Raw genomic sequence first — 15,611 nt, 5'->3', positions numbered from 1 at the left:
TGCAATCTGGAATAAGTGCATCTTGGAGATATAACAAAATGTTTGAACTCAAAAGGCAGGAAGATTTGACCCTCAGGGTCAGGAAAGCTTCAGGTAGAGTGTTTACTCACCTTTCATGAGAATGTGGGACGCACATCAGGTAGAGGGAAGAGGTGAGTGTGGGATGTGTGTGTAGGGAACAGCCAGGTTCAGGGTGAAACATGGGAGGGAATGTCATGTTTCAAGTAGGTTAAAAAAATTCCTTCAGGGACTGGAGTTGTGGCTCAGTTGGAGAGTGCTCACCTAGCACATGTGAGGCACTGAGTTCTGTCTTCAACGCCACATAAAAATGAAATAAAGATATTGTGTGTCCACCTACAACTAAGAAAATAAATATTAAAAAAGATAAAAATGTTCCTGCAAAAACATTTAAAAATAAATTTCTTCAGGCAGTCATGGTGGCACATGCTGTAATCCCAGTAATTCTGGAGGCTGAGGCAGGAGGATCACAACTTCGATGCCAGCCTCAGCAACTTAGTGAAGTCCTAGCATCTTAGACCCTGTGACAAAAGAAAAAAGAAAAAAGGGCTAGGAATGTACCTAGGTTGTAAAATTCTCCTGGGTTTAATCCTCAGTACTAGGGAGAAAAAAATTTAGTTTATAGTTTCTTATCCTTTTTTCCAGCTATAGCTGGTCATGATGATCATAAAAAGTGTTCATAAATGAAAAGAAAATGTACCAGTTTTTTTAATAATTGTTCCTCCTTCTTTACTCCTATTGTTGGAATTTAACTTAAGTCTGCATTTTGGTTTCAGACAGGTTTGCAGTCTTTTTCTTTCTTTTTTTTAAAAATATCTTTTTAGTTGTAGATGGATACAATATCTTTGTTTATTTTTATGTGGTGCTGAGGATGGAACCCAGTGCCTCACACACGCTTGAGGCAGGTGTTCTACCACTGAGCTATGGCCCCAGACCAGGTTTGCAGTCTTCTAAAGCCATAATTTGGTTTTGTACCTACACACACACACACACACACACACACACACACACACACACACACACACCAACCAAACTCCAGACACCTTCGCGTATAACTTTCTTTAGAAGTGGACACGTATCTTTCATAATAGGAAGGGTAGGACAAATATATTGTTCTTCCTTTTTCTTAAATTTTTTAAAAATATTTTTTGTAGTTGTTGATAGATCTTTATTTTATTTATTTACATGCAGTGCTGAGAATCGAACCCAGTACCTCACACGTGCCACACAAGTGCCCTACTGCTGAGCCCCAGCCCCCTATTTTTCTGAAATCTTTTCGGAAATAAATTGATTGCCCTCTTATCATGAACATCATGTCGTGGCTTTATTTAGATTTTTTAAAAGGGGCCATTGTGGTTGGATTGGCTAGAGTTAGTATTTTCTGTGTCATTTATATCCTTTCCTGGAAAATATAATCATACCAGGTAATGTGAGGATTCTTTCTGCTTTTCACTAGTAAGGCTATTTTTTATTTTTTTATTTTTTGGTACGGGGGATTGAACTCTGGGGCACTCTACCACTGAGTCACACCCCCAGCTCTATTTTGTATTTTATTTAGAAACAGGGTCTTACTGAGTTGCTTAGCCCCTAGTTGTTGCTGAGGCTGGCTTTGAACTTGTGGTCCTCCTACCTCATTCTCCCCAGCCACTAGGATTAATTGTAGACATGCACCAGTGTGACCGGCTTGAGATTTTTCTTAAAAATGTGTATAAGTAATATGCTAAAGATCCACATATATTTGTTACTTAATTGGTGTGAGCTATTTGAACATAAAGATTCATTTTAATCTTGAAATTATGTGGCTAATTGTAAGAATCTTGCTAGAACAACAATCTGACAAATGGTTTAAAGAATGTGGGCTGGGGATGTGGCTCAAGCGGTAGCGCGCTTGCCTGGCATGCGTGCGGCCCGGGTTCGATCCTCAGCACCACATACCAACAAAGATGTTGTGTCCGCCGAGAACTAAAATAAATAAATAAATATTAAAAATTCTCTCTCTCTCTCCCTCTCCCTCCTCAAAAAAAAAAAAAAAAAGAATACACAAGTATATTTTTAATTTACCCTTCTGATAGCTTGGAATCTGTTTACAAGTAATGTTGGTTTCCTTTAACAGATTGCCTGGAATGGAAAAACTAGTGATGTGTTTTTTATCTTCCATAAGGGCTGGGAGAATATATTGAAATATAATTATCCAAACATTCTGGTGTGGAATATAGAATTTACCTGGTATACATGATCCTTCGATCAGTTCTTTTTGTTTCTTCATCTTTTGTGGTGCTGGGGATCAACCCAGGACCTCACTCATGCTAGGCAAGTGCTATACCACTGAGCTATATCCCTAGTCCTCTTGAGTTGCTATTGAACACATTTCCTGAAAATCTTTTAGGTTGAGGAGCTTCTAAATGCTTAAAAGGTAAGGACCCGGGGCTGTAGATTCATGGAGTTTTCCAAGTGATAATTCCTTTGATTATAGAGAGACATAGACATTTATAGCATTTTTCCTACAGCTTAGTGGAGAGGGAGTGGTGCAGAGCTGCACCTTTTTATCTGTCGCTCTCATTTTCTTTGTTTCTTTTTTTTTCAGTCAAGCACTCATTTATTTTATGAAAGAATATTGTTTTCTGCATAATTTTTTTTTTTTGTGGTGCTGGGGATTGAACGCAGGGCCTTGTGCATGTGAGGCAAGCACTCTACCATCTGCATAATTTAAAAAAAACTTTTAAAGGTGAAAGTATGTTTTTAAGTTTGTTTTGTTATAAATTTGTTATACAGGACAGTAGAATGCACTTTGATACCTCATACATAGATGAAGTATAATTTCTCATTCTTCTAGTTGTACCTGATGTGGAATCCCACTGGTCCCATAGTTATATATGTACATAGGAACTCTATTCTTCCCTAGCCACACTCCCAGCCTTGTGAATTAGCATATGCATATCCAGAGACAACTGTGGCTCTCATTTTCAAACAACAGAATGGAGTAGGGGCAGGCTCTGGCCAAGGCATTGGGCTGTACTAGCCAGCCCACATGCAGATGCAGAACAAGTGTACATTGGAGTGGTCTTGATAATTTGCTAATGTTGAAGTCATGCCCTATTTCGGTTTTAAAAGGAGAAAATTACTGAAGTCCCATTGTTCTTTGGCAGCAAAGAGGGGTAATTTGGTGAATACTGATTTTTTGTTCTCAGGGACATTATCAAGTGCCTAGAATTTTCTTGGTGCCACATGGAACGTAGGAGAGAGAAAACCTGACAGGCATGCTTGAGGTCTTTTGTACTCCATAAACTATAATATTCAGTGGATGCTGCACTCTTCCTAATATGGCAGGAAGCAAGCTTTGTTCCTTCTGATTCCACTGGAAATTTGCGAGAATGTGTAAGACCTAGGTCTCTTCTGGGTAGAGTTAGTGATTCATTTCATTCCTGTCTATGAGATTGAGCTTTAGCAGTGAGAATTCCTTTAAGGGCATTTTTTGGGGTTGGGAAGTACACTTCATTCATGCAAGTGCTTTAGGTCACGTAGTAATAGATTATATGCTGTACATTTTGTAAAGCTCTGTAAAATGTATTGTTATATCTGTTATCAGTCTCTTTTTCTGTGTTTAGTCTTTGTGTTTGGGGGTGTACGACTAATACTTTACTATTAGACTTTCTTACACAGAGCAACAATTCAGTGTTCTTTCAGTTACCATCTGATTTACAAATATACCTGTATTCTTTATTCTTCCATAAGTAGGTGAATATTTGTAAATTTGAGGAAGGCTGCTTACAGTCGGAGAAAGTTGATGTGCTGATTATTTAGCAGCTGCCTCCTTTCCTGTTTCTCAACATTGTCTGATTTGTGATTTTGAGGCTCCTATATTTAGTCTTGTATATAGCCCAAGCTTTATATAGCTCATATGTATTGAATTTGGCCTTAAATAATTGTAGCATTTATTGAACATTTATTTTTCTTTTTTGTGGTACCAGAGATTGAACCCAGGGTCTTGCATGTGCTAGGCGAGCCTGAGCTACATCTTCAGTCCTTTTCGTTTTTTTATTTTGGACAGTGCCTTGCTAAATTCCTAGGTAATTTACCTTGCCTCCTGCCTCAGCCTCTGGATTAGCCAAAAATACAGCTGTGTGCCACCATGCCTGGCTCAGGCTCATCTATGGAATTTTTTTATGATAAAATGGTGCCGGTTGCTTTGAGCCCCCCCCCCCCCCAGTTTTTTTGTTTTTGTTTTTGTTTTTGTTTTTTGTTTTTTTGGTGCTATTGTAGGTTGAACACAGGACATTCTAACTACTGAGTTATATTCCTATCCCTTTTAAAAAGTTTTTTATTTTGAGACTGGATCTCACTAAGTTATCCATGTTGGCCTCGGATTTAGAATTCTCTTGCCTTCAGCATTCCAATTTGCTGGGATTATAGGTGTGTGCCACTGTTCTCAGCAGCATTTTTTTTTTTTTTTTTAATATTGGGGTTTGAATCTGGGGGCACTTAACCACTGAGAAACATCCCTAGCCCTTTTTATTTTTTATTTTGTGACAAGGTCTTGCTAAGTTGCTGAGGCTGGCCTTGAACCTGCAATCCTTCTGCCTCAGCTTCCTGAATCACTGGGCTCACTGGGTATGTACTACCACATCTGGCTTTTTGTTTTTTGAATGGGGTTACTATTTATTTAGAGAGAAGTCTGGGTCATGTCCAAGTCCAAGGAGAATGTCAGCACTTTCAGATTGGGTCTTATTTTTTATCTATTTACCAAGGCATTCAAGTAAGAATATCTTCTAGACAGTTGTAAATATGATTCTTGTGGAGGTAAAATGAAGTAGATCCCATTGTTAAAAATGAAGGTCACAGTGGGGCTGGGGATGTGGCTCAAGTGGTAGCACGCTCTCCTGACATGCTCCAGGCACTGGGTTCGATCCTCAGCACCACATAAAAAAATAAAAAATAAAGATGTTGTGTCCATCGAAAACTGAAAAATAAATATTAAAAAATTCTCTCTCTTTAAAAAAAAAAAGAATGAAGTCACAGTTTAACCGGGCACAGTGGTGCACACCTGTAATCCCAGCCTCCTAGGAGGAAGAGGCAGGAGGATCACTAGTTTGAGGTCAGCCTCAGCAAGTTAGCAAGGCCCTCAGCAACTTAGTGAGATCTTGTCTCAAAGTAAAAAATAAATTAAAACGACTGAGGATGTGGCTCAGGGGTAAAGTGCCGCTGGATTCAATCCCTAGTACCTCCCTCGACTAAAAAATTAAGGTCTTTCAAGTGAATCAAATCATGTAGAGTTTACAGAAAGAAAAGAGGAGGGGAGGGAGAGCCCCAGCAATTTTTTGAATTTCTGTTTCATGTAATTAATTCTTCTATATAGATCCTCAGTTCAAATAGAACTAAATTTAAAACCTATGTAAGCATGAAAACTTTACTGTTATACTCCAAGATAATGTTATAATGATAATTGTATAGTCGAAACTGGGAAATACCTTTTTTTTAAAAATTTTGAAACAGGATCTCAGTAAGCTGTTTAGGGACTCACTAATTTACTGAGGCTGGCTTTGAACTTTCGATCCTCCTGCCTCAGGCTTCCAAGCTGCTGGGATTACAGGCATGTGCCCAGCCTTTTTACTTTATTTTCATTAGAGCATTATAGTTATCCATAGTAGTTTGGTTTATTATTACAAAATTGTACATGCATGGAGTTTGACTTCAGTCCCCATTACCCCTGCCTTTCCATTTCTTTCTCCCTTTCCCTATTTTTCTTTCTCTACTGGTCTTTTTTTTTTCACTTGTTTATTTCATTATTATTACTGTTCTTATTATTATTGGTCAGTGGTGAAGCACCCTTGGATTAAATCCCCAGTGCCAATAATAATAATAATAATAATAATAATAATAATAATAATAATAATAATAATAATTGTTTTTTAAAAATTTGTTCTTTTTAGTATAATTATTATTTTTAAAAACATAAACATTGGACCATACAAGTACATTCATGAGCTCTGAAAGCAATCACCTAATCAAGAAGATTTTTACCAGGTTGGGGCTGTAGCTCAGTGGGAAAGCATTGGTATTATTTTGGTACTGTAGATTGATCCAGGGGGTTTACCACTGAGCTACATTATCAGTTCTTTAAAAAACTTTTTTTTTTTTTTTTGAGTCAGATAGGGTCTAAGTTACTGAGACTGGCCTTGAACTTTCAGTTCTCCTGCCTTGTGGCTGGCTGGTTTATTTATTTAAAATTTTTTTTTAAATAAATAAGATGTTGATGGACCTTTATTTTATACATTTATTTATATGTGGTGCTGAGAATCGAATCCAGTGCCTCACACATGCTAGGCAAGTACTCTATCACTGAGCCACAACTCCAGCCCTTAGTTTATTTATTTATGGCTTTATTATATTTTATGTGGTACTGAGAATCGATCCCAGTGCCTCATGCATTCTAGGTGAGCACTGTAACCTCTGAACCACAACTCCAGCCCTATTTATTTATTTTTGATTGGCGCTTTCTACAGATACATAAAGGTGAAATTTCCTGTGGTATATTCATATATGCATATAATGTGCTTTTGTTAAGTTTATTCCATATTTCCTCCCCTTTCTTGTCCCTCTTCCCTCCCTCTCGATCTCCTTCTACTCCAATAATCTTCCCTGTATTTTTGTGATATCTGGCTTATTTTATTTAGCATGATATACTCCACTACCATTCATTTATCAGCAAATGCCATAATTTCATTGTCTTTTATGGCTGAGTAAAACCCCATTGTGTATATATACCACATTTTTTGGATCCATTTATTTATTGATGGGCATCTGGACTGATTCCATAATTTAGCTTTTGTGAATTGCTGCTGTAAACATTGAAATGACTGTATTGCTATAGTATGCTGGTTTTAGTTTTTTTGAAAAATACCAAGGAGTGGGAAAGCCAGATCATATGGTGGCTCTACTCCTGGTCTTTTGAGGAATCTCCATACTGCTTTCCAGTGTGATTGTATTAATTTGCAGTCCCATCGACAGTGTATGAATGGACCTTTTCCCCCACATCCTCTCCATCATTCATTATTATTTGTGTTCTTGATAATTACCATTCTGACTGGAGTAAGATGGAATCTTACCTTTGTTTTGAAATGCATTTCCTTGATTGCTAGAAATGTTGAACATTTTTCATATATGTATTTTCATATATGTATTGTTTCTTCTTTTGAGAAATGTCTGATCAGCTTTTTGCTCATTTATTGATTAGGTTATTTGTTTTTTTGGTGTTAAGTTTTTTGAGTTCTATATATATTCTAGATATTCATCCCCTGTCAGAGCACCTGACAAAGATTTTCTCCTATTCTGTAGGCTTTCTCTTCATGCTTTTAATTATTTTCTTTGCTGAGCAGCAGCTTTTTAATTTGATGGCATCCCACTTATTGATTCTTGGTTTTATTTCTTGGGTTTTAGGGGTCTTGTTGAAGGTTGGTGCATGTACCTATTTGATGGAGTGTTACTGTGTTTTCTTGTAGCAGTTGCAAGATTTTCTGGTCTAATTTCTAAGTCTTTGATCATTTTGACTTTTGTGCAAGGTGAGACAGATCTAATTTCATTTTTCCATATATGGATATCCTGTTGGTAAATATCTTATTAAAAAAAATTTTTTTTGGCAGTTTTAGAAGGACAGAATACCTTTATTTTATTTGTTTATTTTTATGTGGTGCTAAGGATTGAACCCAGTGCCTCACACATGTGAGGCAAACATTTTGCCACTGAGCTACAGTCCCAGCTTGGTAAATATCTTCTTGATTAGGTGGTTACTTCCTGAGTTTATGGATGTAATCTTTGTATGGTCCAATGTTTATGTTTTGAAAAATAGCAATTATACTTAAAAGAACAAATTAAAAACAAAACACAATAATTATTATTATTGGCACTGGGGATTTAACCCAAGGGTACTTTACCATTAAGCTACATAGCAAGTATTTTTTATTTTATTTTTTTTCCTTTGAGATAGGGTCTTGCTAAATTGCTAAGGTTCACTTCAAACTTCTCTTACCCCACACTCAAAAGTTGCAGGGATTACAGGAGTGCATCACTACTCCCAGCCTAATGTTATTTTTTATGTATCTTGAATGCACAAAACTTGACTTTTTAATAGCTGCTAATTACAGCATAGGTACCTGCAATGATCAATTCCTCTTCCCAACCTCTGGTACAACAGTTAGTCATATTTAAAATGAGCCAATTCTTTCTTACTTGCCAACCTTGGAGATCTGGCCCACAACCTATGAAGTTAGTCTTTAGTGTGTTTTGAAAACATTTCCTTAGGTACCTGCTGGTTATTGATCTCAGTTTGTCCTGCAGTGAGCGGTGTTGGACCTGATTATTTGTTCTTCAAGTTTATCTTGTTTCAAAGGAGTGAGTGGTGGAAAAACCCATTATATCCAGGTTGGTGGATCTGGCCTTTGTTCAGAACATCACTGTGGGGACCCTGTCTATATCATTATTTAACCTTCAAAATACTGTTAAAATTTTATTTTTTTTAATTAGTTTTTTTGTTGTTGTTGTTGTTGTTGTTGTTGTTTTTGGCACTGGGGATTGAACCTCTGGGCTACATTCCTAGCCCTTAATTTTCAGGGTCTTGGTAAGTTGCTTAGGGTCTTGCTAAGTTGCTGAGGCTATCCTTGAATTTACAGTTCTTCTGCCTCAGCCTCCTGAGTCACTGGGATTACTAGCCACTGGGCCCAGCTTGGCAGTATTTTTTTTTTTTTTTGGTAAGTGCTAAGGATAGAATCCAGGGCCTTGGCATATGCTAGGCCAGAGTATCCAGCCTGAGTATTGTTTTTGAAAAAAGGTCTGAGAAGCTCTTCCAGAACCAGCATTTGGTGACAGTGGTAGGGTAGATCTTAAAGACATAGGTATGTGCTGGGGTTGTGGCTCAGAGGTAGAGCGCTCTCCTAGCATGGGTGAGGCACTGGGGTTCAATCCTCAGCACCACATAAAAATAAAATGAAGATATAATGTCCACCTATAACTAAAAAATAAATATTATAAAAAAAGACATAGGTACATAGTCTCTTAATGACAGGGTTGTGCAGAGAAATCCTTACATTCCTTTCCTTTTAAACAATTGTTTTATTAGGATCCTAGAATACAGACCTAACCAGTATCATCTTCACTATCACTACTGCTGTGTGGAAAAACAGCTATAGCCACAACTTGTAGTGAATTTTTTCTTAATTTAAAGGTTGCCATGTTGCTTGTACATAGTGTTCTTGCCTTTAAAATGAGAAGCTCCCTTAATTTAGGCTTTTTTAAAAAATATGTATTGGAAATTGAACATGGGACCTCACACATACTAGGCAAACACTGGGCTACATCCTCAGCTTCTTTTGTTTTATTTTGAGACAGGAATTTTTAAAGTTGCCAAGACTCACCTCAAATTTGTGATCCACCTACTTCCGCCTCCTGAGTAGCTAGAATTACAGGTGTGCACCAGCAAATCCTGTCTTAATTTAGTTTTGAAAGTCTCTTAAGCATCTGGTGAGAATGTGAAATTTACATAAATTGTTCCATTCAGACTTCATCTTAGATTGTAAAATTCTTGAGAGTCACTAATTAGTTCATCTTTTTCCTATCTTCTATGGAACACTATACACAATAGTCATTCAGAATTTGAAAATTACAGAGTTTTCACTTAATTTAATTTTTGTTCTTTAAGGAAGTTAAAATTTTTACAAGAACAGTTTCTTCTTAAATGAAATTTTAGATTGTAATTTAAAATTGTAATTAAATTTCATTTTATTCTCATTAGAATTAGAATGAAAGTTTAGCTATATGGAATACAAGTTGCTGTGTAGGAAATCTGGTTTGTATACATACTATTTGTCACCAAACAAAAATCAATTGATGGGTCTGGATCGTGACTCAGCGGTAGAGCGCTTGCCTGGCATGCATGAGGCACTGGATTCAATCCTTAGCACCACGTAAAATAAATAAATACAGGTATTGTGTCTACCTACAACTAAAAAAAATATTTAAAAATCAGTTGATGAAAGTTTTATAATATCTATGAGAAAAGAAAAGGAGAAATGGAAATGTTTTCAGCCAACATGAGTTATTTAGGAGAGAAAATATTATTGATCAGAGTAGGGACATACCTGTTCTTCTGTATTTTTAGAGTGTTAATATAATCAGAAAAATCAGTCAAATTGTAAAGTATATGTCCTTGATTCTGCAGTTCTCCTTTTAGGACTTTATTGTTCAGAAGTTCTCATACAAGTTTGTAGAAGTGTGTGTGTGTGTGTGTGTATCTGAGAGTTCAAAGTCTTGACTGTTGCAGTATTGCTTAAAAGTCCAACTCCAAAGTTTTCTCTGAGTTTCAAGGCAAACCCCTTGTGAGCCCCTGTTGAAGTCAGTAAGAAATTATATACATCCAATATGAAATGACCCAGGGTAAATATACCTATTTCAAAAGAAAGGGAAAGGAAAACAACAAAGAGGGGCCAGACCAAAGCAAGACTGAAATCTGTAGGGTAAACATCAAGCTTTGCTTTGGTGAAATGTGGGCTCCCAAGGGTTTGGGCAGCCATACTCTAATCTTTGCTGGTGGCAGCCCACATGGCCACTTACTTCCTTGGGCTGGCTTACATGCTGCCTACAGCTTCCCGTGGTAGATGTTTCACATTCCTGGTATCTCTTTCCTTTTCTAGTCTTCACTGCAATTGTTTTTGGTTTGTTTGTTTGGGTACTACGGTTTGAACTTAATAAGGTTCCTAAATTTTCACTATGTTGCTTAAGCCCTCGCTAAATTGCTGAGACTGGCTTTGATCTTGTGATCTTCTCCCTCACTGGTATTATAGGCGTGTGCAGACTCCTTTGCAGTTTTGACTTTACTCTTAACATAACTCTGTCAGGGGTTCCTTGCAGGGACTCTGATACTGCCACACACTGCCTGGTCTCTCAAGGTTTCCCTTGAAATCTCATGGTCACTTATGGCCCCATTAAATCTTATATTTTGCATGCCTGCAAAACCAGCATCATGTGGAAGACACCAGGGTGTGCCACAGGTTTGGGCTATACTTGGTCCATTTGAATCACGGCTGCAGTGGCTTCTGAGTGCCTTTCTGGCCTAATGCAGTCTTAGGCAAGCTGAGAGTCTGGGGGCTTTCTCTGCTCTGCACATTTTTTAAACTAATTTACATTTCTACTACCCTGATCCTGTGATCAGTGAGGTCTTGCTACTTTCTAAGTTGCCTTTGAGGTTTATTTTTTATCCTGGTGCAAAACCTTTGGCTTCTTTTTAACATTTCTGAGGGAGGGGGAATGAATACTGTACCCAGGACCTCATGCATGCTGACCAAACTAGTATACCATTGAGGTATACTCCTATCCCCCTTGGCTTCTTTTTAACATTTCTGAACTCTTTGGCAATTACACTTTTCTTAGCTGTGCCTTTAGACACACTCCTTTTCTGGCCAAATAGAATTTTCCAAATCTTTCAGTACTATACCTTTTTGCTCCTGTTCTCACAGTAAATTTGGCTAAAAGCAGCCAATAACAAACTTTGCTGCTTTAAAATTTTCTCAGCTAAACTGGTCCATCACTTTTAAACTCAGGCTCCCACAACATATCATGGCACGGGCAAATCATAGCCATATGATTTGCCACAGTATAATACCAGTCGCTTCTAGTCCAGTTCCTTGGTAGAGATTTTCTGAAACTTCACAGTCTGGCCTTCACTGTCTAGATTCCTATCAACCTCTGGTCTCCTGAGCCCCCACCAGACTCATCCATTAAGCTCCATGTTCAGTATTCTAGGGTTTCTCTATTCCAAAGTCCTCCTGTGAACCAATTCCAAAGGCTTCTGAACCACACTGTTTTAGTCATGTTTTCACTGCTGTGCTCTAAAGAACCGACAAGAACAATTTTGGGGGAGGAAAAGTTTATTTATCGCTCACAGTTTCAGGGGCCTCAGTCCATAGCCAGCTGACTCCATTGCTCTGGCACAAGATGAGGCAGGACATCAAGGCAGAAGAATGTGGCAGAAAAAAGCAGCTCAGTACATGATAATAAGAGAGTAGAAAGACACTAAGCTCAGCTCACCAGGTACAAAATGTAAACCCCAAAGGCACACCCCCAACGACATCCCTCCTCTAGCCATAAACTACTTCCCTTCAGCCACCACTCAGTTAATCCCATCAGGGGACCAATCGACTGATTGGGTTAAGGTTCTCATAATCTAGTCATTTCACCTCTAAACCTTCTTGAATTGTCTCACATAGGAGCTTTTGGGGGACACCTAATATCTTTTTTTTTTTAAAGAGAGAGTGAGAGAGGAGAGAGAGAGAATTTTTTTAAAATATTTATTTATTTATTTTAAAATTTTCGGTGGACACAACATCTTTGTTGGTATGTGGTGCTGAGGATCGAACCCGGGCCGCACGCATGCCAGGCGAGTGCGCTACCGCTTGAGCCACATCCCCAGCCCCACCTAATATCTTTTTTTTTTTTTTAGAGAGAGTGATAGAGGGAGAGAGAGAGAGAGAGAGAATTTTTTTAATATTTATTTTTTAGTTTTCGGCAGACACAACATCGTTGTTTGTACGTGGTGCTGAGGATCGAACCCGGGCCGCACGCATGCCAGATGAGCACACTACCGCTTGAGCCACGTCCCCAGCCCCCCACCTAATATCTTAACCATAACACAAACTGTCAAGAATGCTCACAGGAGTAGCCCTATTTCTTTTCTTTCCTTTTTTTAAAAAATATTTATTCTTTAAGTTTTAGATGGACACAATATCTTTATTTTACATTTATGTGGTGCTAAGGATCGAACCCAGTGCCTCGTGCATACTAGGTGAGCGCTCTACCACTGAGCCGCAACCCCAGCCCCCCACTTCTTGATACTAGTTTTCTTTGTTAGCTTTCCATTACTGAGATAAATACCTGAGATGAGCTTTGTAAGAGACAAGGTTTATTTTGGCTTGGGGTTTAAGAGTGTCACTGTCTGATCAGTTGGCCCTACTGCTTTGGGGCTTATATCGAAGCAGCATGTCTTGGCAGGGAGCATGGGGTAGGGCAAAGCCTGTTCACCTCATGGCTGGGACATGAAGAGAGTGTGAGACAGGGTCCCATAGTCCCCTTTGTGGGCATGCCTCTAACCATCTAAAACCTCCCTCTGGGCCTCCCCTTAACAGTTCCACCACTTTCCAGTGGCGCCAAGCTGGGGAGCCTTTGGTGGGTGGTGTGTTCAAGATCCACACTGTAGGAGTATCCGAGGATGTTCACTGTAGGATTGTGTTAATATCAGAAAGTACAAGAAACTTTCATCTTACACTTTTTAGAGTTCCAATTTTCCTGAAACAAAAGCACAGATATATAATTAGAAAGGTATTATTTTAAAATCTGTGCACTTGGAAAAATGTCATTTTACATTCATTTCTGTCCCCTTCTTTGCCTGACAACATGGCTGATTCTGAGGAAGAGAGAATTTACTGAAAAGAAATTTACTGGTAAGTCTTCCCCACAACCCCCAAGTGGGAATTCAACCCAGGATTGATCTATTACTGAGCTATATCCCCAGCCCTTTGTTTGTTTATTTTGTTTTGAGACAGGGTTAAGTTGCCCAGGCTGGCCTCAAACTTGCAATTATCCTGCCTCAGCCTCCTGAGTGGCTATCGTGGTAGTGGCAAGGTCTGTGCCACCTCACTCAGCTAAAAAGACTGCTTAATGCTTTCTTCTTCAGTATGAGTAGTGACATTAACTAACGGTTTGATAGCAGACACTTTTCTAACTAACTCAAGGGTATATATTCCAAACATTTTTTTTTTAAAGAGAGAGTGAGAGAGGGAGAGAGAGAGAGGAGAGAGAGAGAATTTTAATATTTATTTATTTTATCGGCAGACACAACATCTTTGTTGGTATGTGGTGCTGAGGATCGAACCCGGGCCGCACGCACGCCAGGCGAGCGCGCTACCGCTTGAGCCACTTCCCCAGCCCTCCAAACATTTTTGGTACAAAATACTAAATATCTTTGAAGAATTATTTTGTCACTTTATATTCCCACTATAGTATGTTATGAATATGTCCATTTTACTATTCCCTTAGCATTATAGAATATTAAAATTTTAATAATAAACTTAATATTTTTCTTATAAAAGCAATGTAATTGTTGAAATGTGGAAAATACAGAAAAAAATATTGCCATACGTATCCATATGTTCCCTATCAAGAAGTAACTGGATGCAGTGGTGAGTGCCTGTAATCCCAGCTACTCTGGAGGCTAAGGCAGGAGGGGATCAGAAGTTTGAGGCCAGCCTCACCAATTTAGTGAGATCTTCAGCAACTTAGCAAGACCCTGTCTCAAAATGAAAAATAGAAAGGGCTAGGGATATAGTTTAGTTGTAATAGGCCCCTGGGTTTGATCCCAAGTACCAAAAATAAAAATAAAAGGAAGTACTACTAAAATTTTTGTCATTAATGCATTTATTCTTTTTGAATCCTAAGTATGCTTACTGCTGGGTATTGGCCATGGTGTTGCTGCAATTTAATTGAAGTGGCTGAGGGGCCACACCACAGTGTGTACCCATCTCTTGTTAAGTAGTGCTTGACTTCAATGTGCTGTTTTTATCTTTGCTTGTTCCAAGATTGGTTAATCTCTTTCTTTTTAACTTGGATTTTGTGCTGCTAGGGATTAAACCAGGGCCTCATGCACACTAGGCAAACTCTCTACCAGTGAGCTGTATCCTCAGCCCTGGTTAGTAGGGGAGATAGATGCTTGCAGAATGAATGAAGTGACAGCAGGAAGAGAGAAAACTTAAATGAAATCTGGGAAAATTCCATTCCTTAGAAGTTAACAAACCTGCCTCTGATAAGTTTGATATAGTTGAAGGACCAAGTGAAACTTGAATACGAATAGTTTGTTACTCAGAAAGAGCACTTAGTCAAAAACTAATCCAAGTGGCACTGTCTTGGAGTAGTCAGATTGAAGATTGTAAATATACTCGCTTTTTTTCTAGAATTCTTACTGTTCCATCTTCTGTATCTGTTTATACACATGTGAAGAGGCGTCTATTCGGAAACTAAATTAAAATTAAATTACAGCATCATCAAAAAACATCAAATGCCTGCGGATGAGTTTAAAGAAAATGTATAAAACTTCTACATAGAAGCTCTGCAGTGTTGCTGAAAGAATTAAAGAATAACTTCAATAAATGCAGGCTATATCATGACAGTATGTGTTTTCCCCAGATTGATATGAAGAATTAATGTAAATAAAACCTTAGCAGGGTTTTGAGTGTGTGTGAATGTGTAAAAATTGAGACTTTTTAGAATTTTTACATCAAATTAAAGTTTTATGGAAATAGAAAGGACCAAGAACAATGAAGACAAGGAGTTTTCAGAGTATGGTTTGTTTAGCCCTGGCTGTCCTCAGAGACCTGTAAAGAAGTTTGAGAAATCAAGACAGTTTTCAAAACAACAGGAAGATGTTCCTCAGCTCTTCCCTTGTGTGGATTTTGCACTTATAGTACAAAATAATGGTGGGTAAAACTGCTGGTACCATGGCACAGGTCAGGCCTATGCACCAATCTGTGCTAGTGGTCACGCATTCTGTAATTCCACAT

The 15,611-nt window shown here is 38.2% G+C and overlaps 1 protein-coding gene across 8 annotated transcripts in view; it reads left to right on the top strand.

The window, feature by feature from the left end:
- The window catches only part of MTA3 (metastasis associated 1 family member 3), a gene marked incomplete at its 3' end in the record, with an annotated part of 145,274 nt that overhangs the window by 33,885 nt on the left and 95,778 nt on the right, over positions 1-15,611 (top strand). The window lies entirely within an intron of this gene.

Source organism: Spermophilus citellus (genome assembly GCF_964194105.1).
Source record: "Spermophilus citellus genome assembly, chromosome: 13".
NCBI classification, from domain to species: Eukaryota; Metazoa; Chordata; class Mammalia; order Rodentia; family Sciuridae; genus Spermophilus; species Spermophilus citellus.
Note: the sequence above shows the minus strand (reverse complement) of the source record. Positions and strands in the feature narration are given on the sequence as shown.